This window comes from Lissotriton helveticus, chromosome 10 (genome assembly GCF_964261635.1).
Source record: "Lissotriton helveticus chromosome 10, aLisHel1.1, whole genome shotgun sequence".
Classification (NCBI taxonomy): domain Eukaryota; kingdom Metazoa; phylum Chordata; class Amphibia; order Caudata; family Salamandridae; genus Lissotriton; species Lissotriton helveticus.
Window position 1 is genome coordinate 607,626,579 of NC_136071.1, and position 21,940 is coordinate 607,648,518.

The following is a 21,940-nucleotide window of genomic DNA, read 5'->3' on the forward strand; positions in this document are numbered from 1 at the left end:
GTGCCGCAGGGGTCCTCTTTCAGGCTCCTTCTTTTTAAGATTTATGTGACTCCCTTGGTTCAGATGGCAGAAGATCTTGGAGCCAAAATTATTGCAAACGCCCATGACACCCACCTTCTGTTTACTTGGGGAGAATCCGAGTGTTCCACCTCCTCGGAAAAAACTGTCTGACAGCAGTTTTTCATTGGCTTTCCTCTGCGCAACTAAAATACAACGAGGACAAATCATAAACCCTCCTTTATGGAAGTCCCCCACAAGTTTAGGGAAACACTCTGGCCGGGTGAATATCTCTTGCCTGCCTCATAGGGCAACCAGCTAAGAATCTAGTGATCTGGTTTGAAGAGAACCTGTCTTTTTCCACTCAGATCAAGAAGCTTGTTGGGAACTGTTCCGGGATACTCAAATCCCTTAGAAAATGTCTCCCGCTCCTCTCTAGGGCAGCCAAGGAAACGGTTACTCGGGCCTTGATACTTTCGCGCATTGACTATGCCAACACCTTGTACGTTGGCCTACCGGGCTACTTTCTGAACAGACTACAGGTAGTCCACAATGCTGCAGCCAGGCTTTTTTTCAACATCCCAATAAGAAGCTGTGTAAGACAGCATCTGCGCATACTTCACTGGTTGCCTGTAGTCGAACGAGTTAAGTTCAAAGCCCTGGTCCTGCCGCATTGTGCCCTGCATACTTCCGGTCTAATCTATTTAAGGAAACGTTTTATGTTCTGTACTCCAGCTAGACAGCTTTGTTCAGACTCTCAGCTCCTAGCCCATATACCTCGCTTTCGTCTTCAAAGGATGGGTGGCACCTCCCTTGCTTTTAGGGCTGCTTCAGCCTGGAATTTGCTTCCATTTGTTCTTCACAGGATCCATGACCCCACTCTTTTAAAAAAAAAGACTGAAAACGTTCCTTTTAATTTAACCAGCCCTCCTTCACCTCTCAAGGTCCGCGCCAGGACACTCCTCGGAGTATCCGTGCGTGTTACAAGCTTCAATAACATAACATATCTGGATTGTTAGAAATGGGATTTCTGGTTGGCTAAGGCTTGCGCCAAAGTCAGGCAGGAACCACCACTCTAGTCAGGGCACGTTAGGTACATGCTGAAGATAACCCCTGCTCACCCCCTTGGTAGCTTGGCACGAGCAGTCAGGCTTATCCCAGAGGCAATGTGTAAAGCGTTTGCGCAACACACACACACAGCAGCAACACACTAGGCACACCACAAAAGAAACTCCACACAAGGTTATATAAAAAATAGCCTTTGTATTGTCATAAACACATTAGAAACATAATCAAACATTTATACTGTGCCAACTGGCATTAGGCAATATTCACAGATACAGGACCAGGCCAATCGTCTCAAGGTCAGAACCATCAGAACAGGTAAGTAACTGCAAAACACAACCAGTAACTACTGGTACAATAATTACCTCAGCATTATTATGTCAGGCATAAAACACATTAGGCCCAACCCACCTAAGCATAAACACATCACGCATTAGGCCTCATAACCATAAACATATTATGCAATCACCTCATCAGCAGAAATCACATTAGGCATAAATCAGGGCATATAAATCACATTAGGGGATAAGCATCACCAGCATAAACCCAGTTTACCCCAATCACACCCTAACATGACCCCCAGGCCAACCGGCCTTTTCTAGGGCTCCAATGCCCTATGTCCAGCAAAGTCAGGGCTCAGCTGCCAATGCAGCAATAATGAAAAGGGCGCAATGCACTGGCCTAAACGTTGCAGCTGCCGCTAATTGCTGCGCAGCCAAAAAGATGGGCACTGTCACTCACTGTGCCCTCTGTCCCCCACTGGGAATCTAAAACTCAAATGTGCCTATATGTTGCAGCTGCCTGCACTTCCGCAGGGCAGCTGAGCTGGCCAATCACCTCTGGTACCACCGCGCCTTCTGGACCCCCACCGGAGCTTTGAAATCAATGTGCCCCTTGTTGGAGCGGCTCGTTCTCCGGTGGTACCGCTCGGGCAATGGCACTAACTTGGCTCACTGGGAGAGCCCTGATCACCGGGCCCCTCCAGGTGCCACGAAAAGAAAATGCCCCCTTCATTGTAGCTTCATTGTAGCTGCCCAAACTGGGGCGGCGCAGCTATGCTCTCCTTGAAAATCAGCACTCACCGTGCCTGAGGAGTGTTAACACGGCTACCCCTTCAACCCCAACTCACCGGGGCTTTGACTTGGTGGTTCTGCTCCTCCGGACTTCCATGGGACCTCTCCAGATTAAGGCAGCAACACGCGGGGCTCTCTCTGCTCATGAGAGCCCCACCTGGAATTCAGCCAAAGTGTTACTGCATGCGGGGCTCCTTCACGCTCACTGGAGCCCTGTTGACCCGCCGCACTCTCCTCACTTAACCCTGGCCCCCTCCTGGGACTTCAATCGGGGGCCCGCGAGGCTCCGGACTTCCTGCTTCCGGTTTGCGCAGGTCGGCCTGCCCACGGTCAGGCTTTCAGGATGCCTGACTTCCTGTTTTGCCGCCGACCGTGGCCGCCGCAAAAGAGGACGCAGAGGCGGGGTGGGCACCTGCTCTCTAATGACACCAGTGTGGGGTGGGCACCTGCTCCAAGATTTAAATACACTGCAATGCAGGGTGGGCACCCGCCTTGAAAATAGGCATAAAGTGGGTGGGCTCCCACTCTGAAGATGCAAAAAACCGCGAGGTGGACTCCCGCTCTGATCAGCAGCAGGGGATTCCCTCTCCTAGGAGGCGCATTTCAGTGCTGCAGGAAAACAAATGCTCCTCTCATCCTGGAGCTTGATGAGGGCACAAAGCAGGGCAAAGAAAGCACAGGCAGGCCAGCACGTTGGGGGCTCCAAGGCCAGCAGACCCTCAGCTGCCTAGCAGGGCAGCAAGTCCATCTCCAGCGGCAGTTTTTCCTGGCAGGCTGGCAGCCTGCCGGTCGCTAGTGCAAGTAAGCACTAGAAAAGCGCAACCTTTTTCATGGGGTCACAGCCTCTATTTTTTTACCACTTTTCCCCTTTGTCCAAAAAGCACAGGGCTTGGGGAAACCAGTCCCAACCGGTTCTGGAGCACTCTGTTTACCAGGCTCCTCTTCCCTATTGTTAGGTGGGGGCTCGTCATCAAACACCACAGGGGGGCGGAGCCAGCATTGTACAGGCTAGGCACAGACCTATTCAGGGACCAGGGACTTCTCCTCCCACCACTCCAAATGCAGCTGTCCCATTCACCCTACCGCTGACTCACCCTGCCCCTCCTGAAGCCACACACACCTCCCAGCCTCTGTCACTCAAAAGCCAGACATGCAATTCACATCAGGCAGGCAGACACATAGCACACAGAAATGCCAACTTCTAAAAGTGGCATTTCTAAAATAGTCATAATTATATCTACGCACACCATTGCGTAGCATTTATTATCACTATTCCAAACATACCAAACTCGACCACGCTGCGCCTCTCATATCAGGGCTTACCACTGAAACTCTATGGGAGGGCAGCCCCGCAGTAGTGAGAAACCCAAAAATGGCTGTTTGTCATTACCAGGACATGTCACACTCTTAAGGTACATGTCCTATCTTTTACCTACAATGCACCCTACCACTAGGGCTAGCTAGGGCCTACCTTAGGGGTGACTAACATGTAGTAAAAAGGGGAGCCACGGACATGGCACACTCTTTAGGTGCCACGTCACAGCAGCAGTAACACTGCGCACACAGGCCCTGCAATGGCAGAGGCCTGAGATAGGTTGGAAAGGCTACTTTGGTGGGTGGCGCAATCAGCGCTGCAATGCCCACCAGTAGAATTTAATTTACCAGCCCTGGGTATATGAGATACCACTTTACAAGGGACTGACAGGTAAATTAAATAGGCCAAACAGGTGAAGACCAATCTTACCATATTTAACACTGAGAGCACATGCACTTTACACTGGACAGCAGTGCTACAGTGCCCAGAGTCCTAAAACCATTAACACATTGTCAGCAAAAAGGCTAGGAGAAAGGCAAAATGTTTAGGGATGACCCTGCAAAAAGGGACAAGTCCAACATGAATGACATGATTTTTCTGGGTCAAGATTAAGAGATCTTGTTAAGTCAGGTTCAGGAAGCAATAGATTTAAACCAGAGGTTAGGATTCATAATAAGCATAGAATAATCTGATCTGATGCTATCAAAAAGAATGGATTTTGTTAGGAATCCTTTTGGATTCAGAAAAGGGAATGCTGATTCTATCAGATTTTAAAACAAAATGTGATCAGCAAAAGTTGAGAAACATGATAACTATCACAGATTTCCTTCAGACACCTAACAAGGTTGGTAGGTCTCTTTTATTACTCATTTCAGTCCCCTTTATTACAGGGTATCTCAGAGGTTAAAGATATGGTATTTAGAAAGGGGCCTGACTTACTCTCAGAAGGTGCCTTTAGAATTGGAAGCAAAAGAGGAAGTGGGCTGGTGGTTAAGCCATTAACAACAACAACACAACGATCAGATGGGGACCCTAGGGAATATTTAGAGACCAAGCTTTGGGAGATTCCCTCACAATACTTAACAACACAAGAGCACCAAAGGGTCTAAATATAAAAAATATACATTGGTGGTGCAAACCGACACTTGAAAAAACCCCGGTCGGCACGGATGCCGGCTTAGAAGTATCGACGGAAAGAGCGGTGCTTCACTCTATCCCTGAGCCACTGCCAGGTGGGGTGAGGTCTTCACTTCTTACAAGTTTGTGAAACGCATGACTTGCAAGAAAAGACAAATCGTGGCACCTAGATTTTTCAGGTGATCTCTGTGTTTGTCTCGATATATTCTTTATTTCACTGTATATATACCTCACTTATTTGATTTTTTCTGCAGTAGCTATAGTTGTTGTGTGTCCTGAAGAAACCAAGGACAAACACGTCCCTATCTGCTGAAACATGTCGACCTTGTACCACATCAGGACAGTTATTGTTAAGCTGTCCTGACTATTTTAACCTTGGTAAAGCGAGTATCACCAGAATAAAGTTGTTCAGTACTCCCTTATCCAATTTTAAAACACATTTTCCTATTTTTATTGCTAATTATTTTTTCTTTGTTGCACTGCACTTTTGGTCACCCCATATCTACAACTTACCCTTGCAATAGAGGTGCAAGACCATACTGTTTCCTTTCTCAGTACGAGGGACCATTTACCATCTTGGCCTTCGTTCCTCTGAGTTTTAGGGTTCATGATGTATGGTCTTCAAAGGAATCCCAAATGATGAAGGGCGGTTCCGAGTGGTGACTGATGGGTATTCTGGACCATCTTTTGAGGTCTTTTGGATCACTATTGTTCTGTAGACATTCAGGGGTGTTTTGTCAAGTGTCGGTTTGCACCACCAATGTATATTTTTTATATTCTGACCCTTTGGTGCTCTTGTGTTGTTAGGTTAAGCCATTAAGACACATAAAACAGTCAGGATATCTTCCCTACATACTCAGATTTAGTATTAGAATCAGATGCATTGTTGAGTAAAGGTTGTAGTCCAGAAATGGTGCAAAAAGTAGTTTATTAGTACAAATAGCAGCACCACCAGATAGTATCCAATTCAGCCCGTCTTAGCCTCCAACTGCCCACAGATAGCACAGCACGGACCCAAGACTCTAGAACAGAATCAGAATCAAAGATCCGTGCTGAGAACATAGTTACAACATAACTCAACATATCTTCCTCCTTTAAACAAAACAAAAAAATATATATATAAATAAATAATACAGCACAAGCTATGTTATAAGTACATTAGAAAATAATGTGTACAACTTATCTCTAATGCAAGTAACGAAATCAGATAACAATATAATTCTTTTACGTAAGCGCTTTGTATCTCAAGAAGGAGGTGCAGAAGTTTTGTCCTGCTCCTGAGCATTATTTTTGCTAGAACCGCCAGAAACAATAGAATCCGGAACACTACATCTTCAGAGCAACCAGTACTCTGTAAATTGCTATCTTCATTACCACAATTCTCAATTGCACCCTTCCTGACAGTATCCTCCATGACAAAGTCGTGCTTGGGTGTAGCATGTTCCCCTTTATATAACTTTTTCTCATCCGTAAGAACAGCTATTCTACTCAAATTCCATACTTTACCATTAGAGAGTCTGACAGAATTTTTTAAAACATCCTTTACAATAAAAGGTCCTATAAACTGGCTTTCTCCTTTGCATACTCTCCAAGGTTTCTTTACCTCAACAAGCATTCCTACCTGAATCAAGGGATCCTTCTTAGATCCTTTTTTTCAGATCAAACCTATGCTTGTTGATAATATGAGTTCTGTCAATCCTTTTCTTGACTTTGTCTAAATCAACAGAACTCTTGGTTGAAGTTATTCACCAAGATCGATTACTTTTAGTTCTAGGTAATCTGTCTCTAATAATCTCAAAAGAAGAGCAATCAGTCATGTCATTGGGAGCAGTTCTGTATTTCCACATGGTTTTTACCACTTGAACTTCCCATCTGTCATCATCAACAACAGCAATTTGTATAGCAACCTTAAGTACTCTATTAAACCTCTCAATAATACCTTTCCCACTGGGGTTGTATAAAGAGGTAGTGCAATGTATGACTCCAATGCTCTGAAAATAGTCCTTAGCCTTATTAAATAGGAATTGTACTCCGTTGTCAGTAATGACTCATATGGGAAGGCCCTCTCCAGTAAATGCCTCATCCAAAAACAATAAAACTGTATCACTATTTACTCTTTCTACAACTTTTATGATAGGCCACTTGGAAAACACATCAATGGCTGCTACAAAATAATTGCTCTTAGGCCCAATGGGACCCATGAAATCCATGTCAATGGTTTCCCAGGGACCATTGGGAACAAAATGTTCCCCCATATTGGGTTTCAAGGTTTTTAATGACTTGTCAGAATTTGCACAACTGATGCACTCTCTAACTACGCCTTCCACAAAAATGTCTAAACCCGGCCACCAACATTTTTTTTTAATGATTACTTTAGTCTAACGATTCCATTATGCCCTTCATGCCTGTTCATGCCCGTGCAGAACAATGATCTGTCTCATTCCCGTAGGGGGTATGGCTCAATCCCCCCTCCGATTAGTACTACTAGAATAAGATAACTAATTTCTCATCTCCCAGAAATTCTTAATCTCAGGGATAAGATTTTTCTTGGAAGGTCAAACCTCAACAATGCACTTTTGAACTTCTTGCAACGTTTCATCTTTCAAATACTCTTCACATCAATTTTAGTTTTTTCATAGGCAAAACACCTTCATCATGTACTAACACAATGTGAAAATCATCCCAAGAGTTCTGAATATTTTCTTTAAGAGGTAAATGGAGTCTTGACAAAAAATCAGCGGTAACATTGTCCGGATGTATGACATTACAATGCATGCTTTTACCACGCATGCCTTTACATCGCAGTTTTTACAACGCATGCTGTAACAACGCATAGCGCTAAGGGGTGCTGGATAGTGAATAGTTTAATTTACTTTTCCAACTCCAGTCCCCGTGGATAGTAGGGAAGGTGTTGGATAGTAAATTAAATCCATTCCCTATCCTAGAGCGCCCCCCAGCGCAATGCGTTGTAATGACATGCGTTGTAATAGTTGCGTCGTAAAGGCACTGCGTGGTAAAAGTTGCATTGTAAAGGATATTCCCCACATTGTCCTTGCCAGGCACATATACTATTTTGTAAATGAAGTCCTGCAACCTCATCAACATTCAGGCAATTCATGTGGAAGCCTTGATCATTCCATCAGCAGTGAGTAAACGCACCAAGGGTTTATGATCACTCCTAATTTCACATTGTCTGTCCCAAACAAACACTCTAAAATGTTCCAAGGCCCACACGCAAGCTAAAGTCTCCCTTTCTATAGTAGAATATTTCTCCTCAGAAGGTGATAATGCCCTTGAAGCATAAGCAATTATTGCCTCACCTCCTTTTTCTAGTTTTTGTGCCAATATAGCTCCCAAGCCTTTAGAACTGGCATAGGTAGTGATGACACAAGAAAGTTGAGGATCAAAACTATTAAGAGCGGTTGCTTTTTCAATAGCTGACTTCACTTCCTTTTCACACTCAACATCCCACACAAATTTGCTCCTTAATAACTGCCTAATGTTGAAAACTCTGCACAAAATCGTTTGTATGTATTTAGAGTAGAATTCCATTAAACTCAGAAATGACCTTACATCATATTTGGAATTTAGAGACGGCACACACCGAATGGCCTCAACAAGGTCAGGTTTGGGTTTAATTTCATCTTCACAAAGCAAATGACCAAAATAAGTCACTGACATAACATCAAATTTACACTTTGCATGTTTCAGGTTAAACGATTAGCAGATAATATGCCTAAAACTACTTCCAGTGCATTGTTATGATCAGTTTTGTTGTTGCCAAACACAAGAATGTCATCTTGAAAACAAACAGCATTTTTACAATCACCAAAAATGTAATGCATTACGCGCTGAAAAACAGCTGCAGCTGACACAAGGCCTAAAGGCACTCTCTTAAATTGAAAAACCCAAATGGTGTAATAAAGGCGGTGTACTGTTTACAGCTTTCGTGTAACACGATTTGATGGTAGGCAGCTGAAAGATCAATGCAAGAAAATAAACTTTACCTACCAATGTTAACATTTCAGTAATACGAGGTAAAGGAAATTGATTGATAACAATATTACTGTTGGGATGGCGCAAATCAATAAATAATATAATGTTACCATTAGAATGTCTCGCAACCACAAAAGGAGAACCCCATTCTGAAGATTCAGTCTTTTCTATGATGTTACTCTCAACAAGCTGATTAATTTCTTTCTCCACTTCATTCCTCACCATTATAGGTATAATTCTAGCTTTGTAGATTTTGGGACAAGCATTATCTTTTAAAACTATTTTGTGTTTGAAATTGTCCAATTCCCCAATGCTGTCCCTGAAAACCTCAGGAAACTTATTTAACATGTCCTTACTGCATTCATCAGACTCTCCAACCACCATGACAGGATCAGGACTGTTGGGATTCAATATAATGTCAAGTTTCCCTTGTACGAATCATCCTAAAACAGAAGGTCCATGTTTGGATACATACAATTTAGCCACGCATTCACGGTCTTTAATTCTAAAAACAAGTAAGCGAAAACCAATAATTTCTATTCTCTCTCCTGACTATCCTTCTGGATTAATGTCAGAAGGGTCTAGATTGGATCCCAGTTTGCCTACAAACTTGGATTTCCATTCATTTTCATTCACTATGGAATAGGGAGACCCGGAGTCAGCATATATTTGTACCTCCACTCCCCCATCATCATGTCGCAAATAGGCTTCTTTTTAATAGCAGTGTTGTCAATGTTCAAAATCACAGGAGAGGTATCCCTAAAAAAATAAATATAAATCTAATAAGGAGATGCATACGTTGCTCCGTATGGTGGTGCAGATTCCGTATTGTCGCCAAAATTGTTGAGTAATGCTTGTAGTCCAGAAATAGTGCAAAACTTAGTTTATTAGTACAAATAGCATCCAATTCAGCCCATCTCCAGCCTCCAACAGCCCACAGATAGCACGGAACGGACTCAAGACTCTAGAACAGATTCAGAATGAAAGGTCCGTGCCGAGAACATAGTTACAACACAGCATAACATGCATGCCTCTGGGGATGGGTAGCCAGGAGTGGCACCTTCTTGACTGGAGGAAGATGGTCCTAGAAGGAGTCTGTGATAATTCATTAATTAAGAACAGGCATGGCATGGTTCGTTAAAGAGTAATTTATTTTCTGCTTCGCTGCTCAGCTCCTTATAGCTTCACATCCAATTTCAACTGCTAATTCTACTTTCCAAACATAACATTCTTTACTAACATTCCACAACCTACATTGTGAGACCATCAGATTCTAACATTTCATCATTACATCTCTTCCCTGTCTCTTTTTTTCAACATGTTAACAGAGAAAAAGAAGAAACAAAAGCAGAAGAAACACAAACCAATCTCACAATAAACTTAACAATGTTCAATTAGTCAAGGGTTTTTTTTTAAAGCTCTTGTAGATATTCTAATCAAAGTATTATGCTCCAGTTGATTCATTTCAGAAATTGCACCACTTGCCCATCTTGCTATTTCCCAGTTCAGCTGTTTAAAACCTCCTAAAAATATGTTATTTCTTGTTACTATTCTGTCATCATTTTGTGGAACTGTGGATCCATTTATTTTTGTCACTTTTAACATAGATAGGTGAAACCTATTCTGATTTCTTTGCTTGCCACTGTTTCATCAATAGCTAATCTCCAACTTGATATACTTGTTCTTGAATATTCTTTTTTTATCTGCATTATATTAAAGAAATGTTCCTTACCCGCTTTATTTTCTTCACAATGTCATCATGGTCCTTTTGAGGATTTGCTGGGAGATGTGAGACCCGAGTTTGTCAAGAGTGTCCAAACATCAGTTCAGAAGCAAATTTTTCTGCCGAACCATAATGTGTGATTGTATAATCGGGTAAGACTTGACATAAAGCTTGATTTATAGATATTTGAGAGAATCGTGCTCTTTGTATAGCTTTTGTAAATTGGATCCAACTCTTCCCATCATTGCATTTGCTTGGGCCACATTTATGTTAATTTCCTATGTATTACCCTGTTAAAATTCAGGAATTTGCTAAATTAATTTCCATTGAAACGTTCCCCATTGTCTGTTTTTAGTACATCTGTTATTCCTCATTATTATTATTATTATTAAATTATAGGGAAAGGTGTGGCGCAGCAGCCAGAGCAGCTGACTCCAGAGTGCGTGGCTCATGGTTTGATCCCCTCCGCTGGCAGCAGCTCTGCTCAGCACTATGGGACTCTGGGAAATAGCTCACTCAATCTCTCCAACGGCCCCCAGTACCTTGAAACCTTAAGGGGTGATATGTTCACGCTTTACAAATAGGAATTATCATTAAATAGGAATTATTATTCATTCCCCAAGAAGAAAACATGTCATCCAAAGTGGGGAGTAGTACTGATAGTTAAGTTGATGACACTTCTTTCACAAATTGGAATGTTAATTAATCATGACAAATAAATAGTGTTAAAAGTCTAAGGGTGCAAAAAATTCTCATGCTAAATTAGGCCATACCGCTTCCTGTAATTTAAATTTGTGCAATTTTTCAATGTTCCTTTCTCTTGTAGTTAATAGAAAGAGATGACATGCTGACATCATTTTTTCAACTTGATTATCTAATCTTGGAAACCACATATTTTCGCTTTAAAAAATGATTTGTTGCAGATACCCCTTCATGACTCTCAATACCGTATTTTCCGGCGTATAAGACGACCCGGCGTATAAGACGACCCCCTACTTTGCTTGATAAAATGTAGGTTTCGTGCTATACTCGCCGTATAAGACTACCCCCACTTCCAGCGCAGTCAAACGCAGTCCTGCATAGTTGGCTCGTACTTTGTACGCTTTTGTAACCTGCACACTTATCACTTTTTTCTCCAGGAATGTACTGATTGCTACCTCATGTATTTTGGTTGCTCACTATTGTCACTTTTGATCCATGTAACTTAACGTTTGCTTTTGTAATTTGTTCATTTGTAATTGTTCCTCTTGTATCAATACTGTTCCTACTGTAAAGCGCTCTGACACCTTCGGGTAAAGTCCGCGCTATGTAAAAAACGCCTGAAAACATACCTTTAAATTTTGTACCCGGCGTATAAGACGACCCCCGACTTTCCAGAACATTTAAAGGGGTTAAAAAGTCGTCTTATACGCCGGAAAATAGCTACGTCCTACGTCAATCACACAGTTTTGAAAAACCAAGCAGAATAATCAATGTTTTGCCTCTTAGAAGGATGACAGATGAGGAAACAGTTCACTCGCTTTTCAATTTTAATTGTTTCATACTTTAATGATGGATCAAATAATTATTTTTCTAAAACAACTTCAAGCATTGATGATTGAGTTATAAAACGAATCTATTCTTCAGCATTAGACTGGTGTTTCATTTAAATTTCCAATAGCTTTATAGATGGATAATCTGCTGGGTTGGTTATGTTCCTTTCCTGGTTTGTGAACAACTTTGAAATTGTAACTCATTAATTTCATTCCCTATAACCCAATACAAGGGGGTATTTATAGTCTCAGGTTTCCAAATATAGTGGTCAATGCTTGATGATCCGTTAGAATCACAAAAGGCTTGCAGAGAGGAAACTCAAAATATGCTTGGTAGGACCTCGGCGGCCCCACCAAGCATTTTTCTCCCTCAAGACCACCGCAACACCACCATGGAATGGTGGTTCCCTGCCGGCTGCGGCAGGGCAATGGCGGTCTGACCACCCTAATTGTAATAGGGCGTTCGGAAAACCTCCACGGCTGCGCCCCGCTAGTCTGGCGGTCCGTGGATGCCAGACTCGTAATCAGGCCCTTAATCCTAAAGTTATTTTCAGTCCATTTACCGGGATCTATTTAATGTAAGTAGGCAATTCAGAGTTTTTTAATTCCCAATTTAGCAGGTTCTTTGTAATAATTCCTTTTTTTAAAATAAATAACCTAGTAAGACAGGTTTTAAAAATATATAACTTTCCTCAGGGCAGGTTCTAGACAGTGACTTGAGGGGCAAAATTACTACTGTACCTCCACCAGTGGCATACCTCAGGCAAGGTGCTGGACAGTGACTGGGTGCAAAATTGCCATCTTAACTCCTCCGGGGGCATACCTCAGGGAAGGTGCTGGACAGGGACTGGGGCAAATTTACTATTCTAACTCCACTGGGCACATACCTCAGGGAAGGTGCTGGACAGTGACTGGGGGCAAAATTGCTATTCTAACTCTGCCGGAACTCTGTCGGGCCATGCCTCAGGGCAGGTGCTGGACATTGACTGGGACAAAATTGCTGTTTTAACTCCACCAGGAGCATGCCTCAGTGCAGGTGCTGGAAAGTGATTGGGGCAAAATTACTATTCTAACTCCACTGGGGGCATACCTCGGGGAAGGTGCTGGACAGTAACTTGGGGAAAAAATGCTATTCTAACTCTGCTGGGGGCATACCTCAGGGCAGGTGCTGGACAGTGACAGGGAGGGTGAATTAAATCCAAAAACCTAGGATATTATATACCTAATTTTACACAGTTAAACAGGACACAAAGAAAAAAAATGATTTAACATTAACAATTAAATCACAACAATTTCAAAAAGTAATAAGAGACATAAAATATTTAATCTTTTTCTCTATAAACAGATAACAACATAACAGAATTCTATAACAACCAGAAAAACTACTTGCAAGGCTAAAAGTCCACCTGCCAGATCCTTCCCTCACAAAGCACAACAGACCATTCTTTGGGTAAAGAAACTAGACAGTAAATTACTCCTAACAGAACTAAAAACATTTTTTAAATAGATAGCAAACAAAAAACATTGCTTTTCAACAAGGTATCTTAACTGTTTTCTTTCTCCACAGAGAGTCAAATATAAAAGTACATTTTTCCTTTCTCTTAGCAGGCAAAATATCAAAGGACAAAAGTTAAAACAGGATAGTAAACATACAATCTTATACATTGTTTTAAGTTTCTTTTTCTTAACAGAACTAACAGTAATGGCATCAGCTCGGCAAGCAAGTTTCGCCAAGCACAGTAAAGGCAATAGGCTCCTAAAGTATAGTGGCTACCTTTATTGTAAGGATAGGTTAACAGAGCCTAGGAGTCATTGGAGGTGTGTGCAGTATTTTTCATCCCAGTGCACAGACACTGCAGTTACTCTGGGTGACACTGTTGAACGTACCTCAGAGCATAACCACTCTACCTCAGCAATTGAGGTTGAAGCAAGAGAAAGTATACAACAGATATAATTACTAGCAGCCACCTCCAATGAGCCCTGTGGCTCTGTTTTGAGCAAGGTATCCCAAAACATTCCAATGCATGTGGCATGCCCACAATACCCAATCTTATCAGAATAGTACAGGGGCAAAAACAGGCAAGTAATCCCCTACGAGTAACCACATGAACCATTCACACATGAACATTCCCCTGAACTAACCATTGCTTTCACAAATGAACCTTAACGTTTTGCATGACACCGAAAACCCTCAGAAAAGCGGTATTTAGCACTACTCATGACCGGATAACCCTTGAGAATAGTGATATTTGGATGATTGATGGGACTTTTATGTCCACACCCCATCCATTCACCAAAATATACACTATTTATGCTAATATAAATAATACTGCATGCAATCTTCAAAGAACCCTGCATTTTTAATAGTGATCAAAACCAAACCATTGAATAAAAGCCCTAGGAAAGTGCTAATTAACTTTGAATTGACAATGATTAACACCGTTTCAAAATGTGTCCTACCACCCAAATCCAAGGATTTTTTCACTTTTCTCAGGCATATTGGTGGATTATTTTAAAAATATCCTTAGTTGAGGATTACCTGTCAAACAGTAAATTGGAATTTGAATTAAGAAAATTAACACCATTGTGCTTTGTTCCTCCTGAGTGTGTGGATGAGTTCTACACTTCAATTTGAATCAGACTTATTTACTCAAAACGAGGACAAACTGTCCCCACTACTAAGTTATTTTGAAGACACATGATTGGCCATCTAAGCAGGTCGGGTCACAAGAGGAAGCCAATATTCCCCATTCACTGGTGGAACTGTTATGCGACCTGCCTAGAGGGAGGTGCAAAGACTGACTGTGCCAATGAGGGATGGCACAACTCCTTCTATAAACCTATTGGCAAACCTCACTAAAACCTTTATAATTTCTTGGAAATCTTAAAGGAGCAGACTTTCCCAAAAATAAGAATTGTGCAATATTTGACAGGTAGTCTGAGCCCCCGGGTTTCCCAAACAAGGTAAAGAGATCGTTGAGAGATTATTGGCTAAAATCTAATATTTTTATTTGATGGATGCTTCGGACTACCTGAACAACATTGCCTACATCCTACACTTCTAACATAGACTAGCAACCTTTAATATTACTTGCCTGCTTTAAATGCACTCTAATTAAATTGCCATTTTACAAATTAATTGATTTTTAGGTTTCCTACCTGTAGATGTCGTCTTTTTTCAGCTCTTGGTGACTTTTTCAAAGCACCTGCCACCAAGGGCCTGATTACGAATTTGGTACAGCGACGCCTCTGCTGCGCCAAACCTGCGCATGGACCACCAGTCATATTACGCATTGAACTCGAGCTACATGAGGTCATCTCATAATACGGTCAGCGTTCCTTTGCCCTTCCCATGGCGGAGCCTAGAAACAGACACCGCAATGGGAACGGCAAAAAAAGTTCCAACACGTCATGGACGGTCACGTCCATACCATGCTGGAACTTTGTGGGGGTACAGACAGGGGGCTCTTGCTGTGCCCCCCTGAATGAATGCCCATGGTGGGGGGCACATGGGGGCCCTGTAGGGCCCCTTATTTTTTTGCACCGCCAGGCTTTTCATGGCGGAGCTCGACCTTCAAATGGCTGGCGCTGCAGAAATTCAAAATATGCTGATCTGGACTGCGGCAGTCCCTGCTCAGCATAATGTGTTGTGGTACTCTTGTGCCACCGCCAGGAAACAACTGTTCCCTGAAGCAGGCGGAGGTCCACCGCCGATACGACTTTGAAAGCCGTAGTCTGCAAAACTGTGGACTGCCACTCCTGCACCACCACACCAGGCGGTCGCAAGACTGCCAGACCCCTAATCGGGCCCCAAGATTTTTCTGTTCTCCATTAATCCAAACAGGGTATCCAACAACCAAGGAAAATTCCAAATCCTGAAAAATGTATTTTTTTAATAATCTAATTTTTTCAAAACAAAACAATACAAACTGCAAAAAATAAAAGCCAAACTCTGATTACAAACTTCCTAGATAAAAACATGATGAAATAAAATAATGTTTAGTACAAAGCTGAAAAAGAAAAAGACACTTTTTTAAAGAATGAAAATCCCTGAATAAAAATGTCAGTGTTACTCCATCCACGAATTCCATGTGTGTCCTCCAAAGCTGTGATGTCTCTTCCGATTCAATTTCCAAAGAGTTTAAAAAACACAACGCAAAAAACTAAAGATGTTGGTTTTAGTTAAAAAAAAGTAATAACCTTTTTTAAAAACATTCTTAACTTACTTTGAATAAATAACTGTCCCAATGTGGGCATATGAACACAACTTGCAAGGGAATGTAAAAGTGGTAAAAACAGCAATAAAAAACAATAATATGCTGTCTAACATCTAGCTACATTCATCCTTGCTCCTTTTGAAGTTAGCCACCTATATGTTTAAAATGGAAAGAAATGTATTCTTACCTGACTGCAGCTCTCCATTGCTTTCGAATGTGACCACGACGCTCTACTGACTGAAGAATCAGACGCTGAGAGTAAAAAAAAAAAATGACAATTTTCCCTATTGGGGTCAGTGGGAATTATTAATTTTTAATGTATAAGATATGTTGTATGTACAATCAAGTGTTGCATTTTTTTTAATTAAGTTATATATTAATGTATTTATTGCATTTTTTTCAGATTTAAAAAACATGTTTTATTAAATATTTTAATTAAAAACAAGGCGTGGTTATTTATCAATCTTAATAAAATTATTAAAAATGCTATATTATTTTTCGACTATTCTTTTAATGTTGTGCTAATTTTTTTTCTTAAATATTGCACACTTTAGGAGTTAAATCTATCCATTAATTAATTCATGTAGTTATAAAATGTGCAGTTTGATTAATTTAAACCATTACTGCTCAGGTATTAAACTTAATTACTGACCATTAATTCACTTCCCTATCCAGTACCCCTATATCCCTTGCATTCCATTCCAAAAAGTTAGAGTTACAATTGATTTAAAATATAATGGTTTGTATTGTTTAAATATTAATACCCAGGAGTTGAAATTAACACACTTCCCCACCTGATACACCAATATACTTTGCATCCTGTGCCTAAATGTTAGTGTTACAAATGTTTATATATATATTTTTTTAATTTAATAATAATATATTATAATGTTGAAATATTAATATTTAATTATGTAAATTATTACCGGAGCATAAATACACTTCTCTACCCAATATCCCTATATCCCATGCATTCGGTGACTAAAAGTAAGTGTTGCAAGTATTACAAAATATAAAACAAATCATAATAAGTTATTATCATTTTTAAATATTAATACACAGGTATTAAAATTAGTATCTGAGTATTAATACACTCCCCCATCCAATACCCCTATACCCTTTACAACCTGTCCCAATAAGTTAGTGTAACAATTTTTAATGAATCCTAACTATACCATATACTTACCAATATACCTACTTATATACTTACACATATAATGCGTGGATATGGCATGCGTGGTAAAGTCGCTTGCGTGGTTAAGACTTCGTGGTAAAGGCATGTTGTGGTTGAGGATTCGTTGCAAAGGTTGTTACCCATCAGGAAAAGAACCCCCACCCGACTGCAGTGTTTAATCACTAAAAATGGCACCTAGAATATGGCACAGGCAAAATGGTGATAAATACGTGTTGACAGGCTCTCTGCAACAAAACGCAGACCAGGGTAAGTCAGCAGCACACAGAGAGCACACAAACACATTACAAATATACAAAAAATCACCAGTTAAAAAACGATCCTGCAGTTAATAAACCTTTGCAAATAATTTGTTTAGTGTTTAGTCAATAAAAAAAATTGTGTAAGTAAAATCGTAGTACCAACTGAGCGTCTACCCATTGCCTTCCATTTTATAGCTGAAGAGTAATCAGGTAGAGACCCACCTAGGTGATAGAGTGCTCAGTTTCCAAAAATGGCACCTAGAATATTGCACAGGCAAGGTGGTCATAAATAAGTGCTTAGACTGACCCTCTGCTACAAAAAACGTTCGGAGAAAGTCAGGAGCACAAAGACAGCACACAATCCCATTTAAAATACACAAAAAATAACCAGTTAAAAGAGATCCTACTATTAATAAAACAGCAGCAATTAATTATTTTAAGCAATAAAAAATGAAGCAAGACTGCTCCTAGTGCCAGTTAAAACCAACCAGCTGACTAGTTAGGGTGTTAAAGACTGAGGTGCTTGTTTGTGAGAGCCTTTGGGCAATGCAGCGGCTGTGTGGCTATGCATGGCTTTGTAGATATGGAGTAAGACAAAGCAGCACAAGTCGATGCATTGCCTTACTCTGTGCCAAGAGGTGTTCCATGGACTTTGCAGTGGGTTTTCCCATGCAACACCCATGGATTTTGACGCTGCTGCAGAGTTACTTAAGCACGTAAACCAGGGCCAGCACCAAAACCTTACACCTACCTATAGCAGGCAAAATGAGTGACAATATTTTTTATTTCTCCTCGTTTTTAACTCTTTCCATGTGTGCTGCATTCCGTATCTCACATAGAAAGAGGAAACTGCCTCTCTGGATTGTTTTTCTGCAGGAAGGTGCCCCTTCCAGCACAAAAATAATCCTGCCTGCACAGAGGCACCCTTGTTCCATGGTGCACGGGTGCCAACATTGGGGCTAGGCTGCAACATGTGAGGCCAGTGCAGGGAAATAGGACAGGAATGCACCGTATTTCATAAATGCAGTGCATTCTTGCCCTTTCACATTGGCGTAGGGCAGTGCAGCAAAAAGACATGCTTTGCTGCCCTACGCCAATTCCTCATAAATGAGGCCTTGAAAGTCATGAAGGAAACTACACTCTTAGGACTCAAAAAACATTTCATGCATGAATCCACTGAGGACAGGAGAAATTGATGTGGCTATTACTTGGGTTTTTCCTATTGTTTCTACTATTTTGTTTCACACATGGCTTGTAAAACTTTATGGCACGTCAAGAAAGAGGAAGTTAAATGGGAACTGCTCTTTTTTTATACTGAATGATTGATTGCTTCCTATTTTTTTTAAACTCTCTTTAAAAGATTTTTCTGTGAAAAATTGCAATACAGTGCAAGTAAACAAATTGATTCTTTGAATCATACAACGCTATACTTGTACTCAGTATTCACAAGTTGACGTTTGCTGAACACGCTTCTACTAGCCAGGACATATAATTACCTTGTACTCAGCCCTCTCTTCCCGCCCCCAATTCCCTACATTAAACCGGCGTAACCTCCTTTCAGCCTCCTTGGGCCCTCTTTACCATTGAAGGAGTTCATCTCCAGTCTGGAAAGTCTCTCCAAGGACCCTGTATTTTCTTGAACTTCCAAGGGCATCAATGTGCCTTATAGACAGACTGTTCCACCAACATGCTCCAGTCCATGTGTGTTGCCCATTGTTACACTTTGGAACCTCCAAGGTATCCCATCGCCTAATAATATCCCTTCTTGCCTCATTAGTGGCATGTTCTATAGGAGCAAGGTGTACCTAGGCAGAGTCTTTTTTTTGTTGTAAACAAATGTTATTCGCTTTTCCAGAAATTGGGGTACAGTCCCAGTTATGAGCAACAAATTCTGACACAAATCCACGCGACTGTAAGAATGAATGAAAACTATACATTGAAATGCTACATGTGACAAAAGAGTCGCTGTGGCTAAAGAGGCTATATATCACCTTCAATGCTAAGGCAATTCCCCCCCAGTGCTGATGTCTCGTGGATCCCATTGTTCATGACAAGGTCAGCTCGTCATAAGCACACAACCAGTGTACTGCATGACGAGCTGAGCTCGTCATGAGCATGGAAGGAGTTAAATTCACACAAATTATATTACATTAACTATTTGCACAAACCAGTTACATGAATGAGTCCCATGGTGCAGAAGGAACAGCTGCAGGAAAAGGAGGGAAAAACAATAGGCATTAAACACAGGAAAAAACCCAATATGTTAAACAAATTACCACTTATCTACTGGGGTGAAACTTCTGCCTCGAGTAATGGATCAATGAGCAAAAGAGGGTTATAGTGCAGTGGGGGGATCAGGTGGGGTACCGACCGTGGGCCTCTCCCGCAAACGTGGTTTATCAAAGTGTGATAAATACTTGGCAAGAGGACCTCTCAGTTAGAAGTAGTAATTCAAAACTTGTCTGAAGAGTCCTCGTCTAGTGTGGTGAGCAGGCGGCCATCAGCAGCTACCAATCAGCAGTCCTGTAGCATCTGGTCCCACGCCTGTGAATGGTCAGGACTGCTCCACCCCTTCTGCACTTCTAGTTTTATTATGGCGCTCTCACATTCAGCCCATTTGGATAGCTTTTGCATCCATACCTGTTTTTAGGGGACCAGTAGGGGATTTCCAGAACATTGAGATATGCCAATGGGCCAGTATTAAAGCTCAGTCCGTAGATTTGGAAGTGGCGACTTTAGTATGGTGCTTGGGGAACAATTCCAACAGGCCGGCAGCCGGGGCCCTATCAAGATTACGGTCCATTTCAGCATTAATGAAGATCGTCACTGATTCCCCTCATGGCATGACAGTTTGACAATTCTACACCATGTGGTAAAAGTTGGCAACATTCAGTTGACATCTGGGACAAATCGCCTGGGCCCCTGGGAAAATCCTATTGATTTGCTTAAGGGTCAGGTACACCCGATGAAGAAAGTAGTATTGAATCAATTTAAAGCTGACGTTGTGAGGTACGAGGGACATATCTAAGAACGTTAGTCCAGTCTTTGTCCGTCAGCTCTTGATCCATGTCCGCAGACCTTTGATCTTGTAGGGGAGAACGATTATGTTGAATTTGAGAAAGCAGAGACCAATAGAGGATTGTGATTGCCCGCACCTCACCAGTCGTGGTGCAAATAGTTTTTAGGCAGTTATGCTCAGAAGGTTCTAGTCCCTCACCACTCCACGTCTGTCTAATAGTGGCCACCACTGTGCCATATAGCAGAAAGGGATGTGGGGGGGTATCGAATTTAACTATCAGGTCCAGAAAGCAACGCAATTGGCCATTGAAAAACCAGTCCCCAGTATTTGTCATACCCCTTTGCTGTCAGTCATACAGTCTTGTCCGATTCCCCGTGTGCGTAAGATGGAGTAAAACCGACTGGGGTGGTCTTTAGCGTAGGATAGCTTCATCCTGGTGCATTGTAGAACTCACGCCTACTCGAACTGAATGGAGGACATTAAGGGTTCCTCCAGTTCCTCTAGGGCTGAGGTGACAGAATGAGGAGCAGAGCTGCTAAGGTGGTCAGCGTGGGGACAAATCAGTGTCCCCCAAAGTTTCCACTCCAGCGCATATCACGCAATTGAGACTCCTATTTTAATTGTGCAGTGAGATAATTGAGTTCCATACCCGGCACTCCGAGTCTCCCATTATCAACGGGGAAGCGATGTTTATTCATTGCAATACAGCGGCTCTCAGTTCCCCAAAGAAGCTGAGTCAACAGGCTATCCATTTAGTTAGAGAGCGATAAGGGGAGGCTGACTGGTAGGGTAGTGAAGTAATTGAGGAGACAGGAAAGAAATATCATCTTTAGTAAAGTGACACTTCCATCAAAGAGAGGAGGAGGGAGAGCCAAAAATGTATGGATTGATGCAGGGAGGCAAGAGTTGCCCTGATGTTGCCCTTGTTCAGCTCCATTTCGGTATGGTAGACATTTATCCCAAGGTACCGGAATGTGTTTGGTTCCCAGCGCAAGGATGAGCCTATAGTGGGGGGTAGGCCCGCATAGGCATGATATATAATAAGAACACATTCAATTTGTCTAAATTGACCCGTTGACTGGAATGATGTAAAATATCCATGAGTATGGCAAAGGGTCCCGCAATGTCAGTGCGCTCAACTGAATGTAAAGAAGGAGAACGTCCACATATAAGGAGATATTTAGGGTGTACTCCTGGACCGCAACCTGCAGTAGTGACACCCAGTGTGGGGTGCCAGGGTGAGTGGCTCCATTGCCAGGGCAAGTAGTAGCCGCAAGAGGTGACAGCCTTGGAGTCTACCCCTCCCAATTGCGATTGGCGATGATATAGTGGAGCTGGTCTCCACACAAGCTACTGGGCTTGGGTACGGAAGGAGCATCCTGGTGAAGAATCCACTACCTAACTCTGTACAGGCTATCATGGCATATAGATA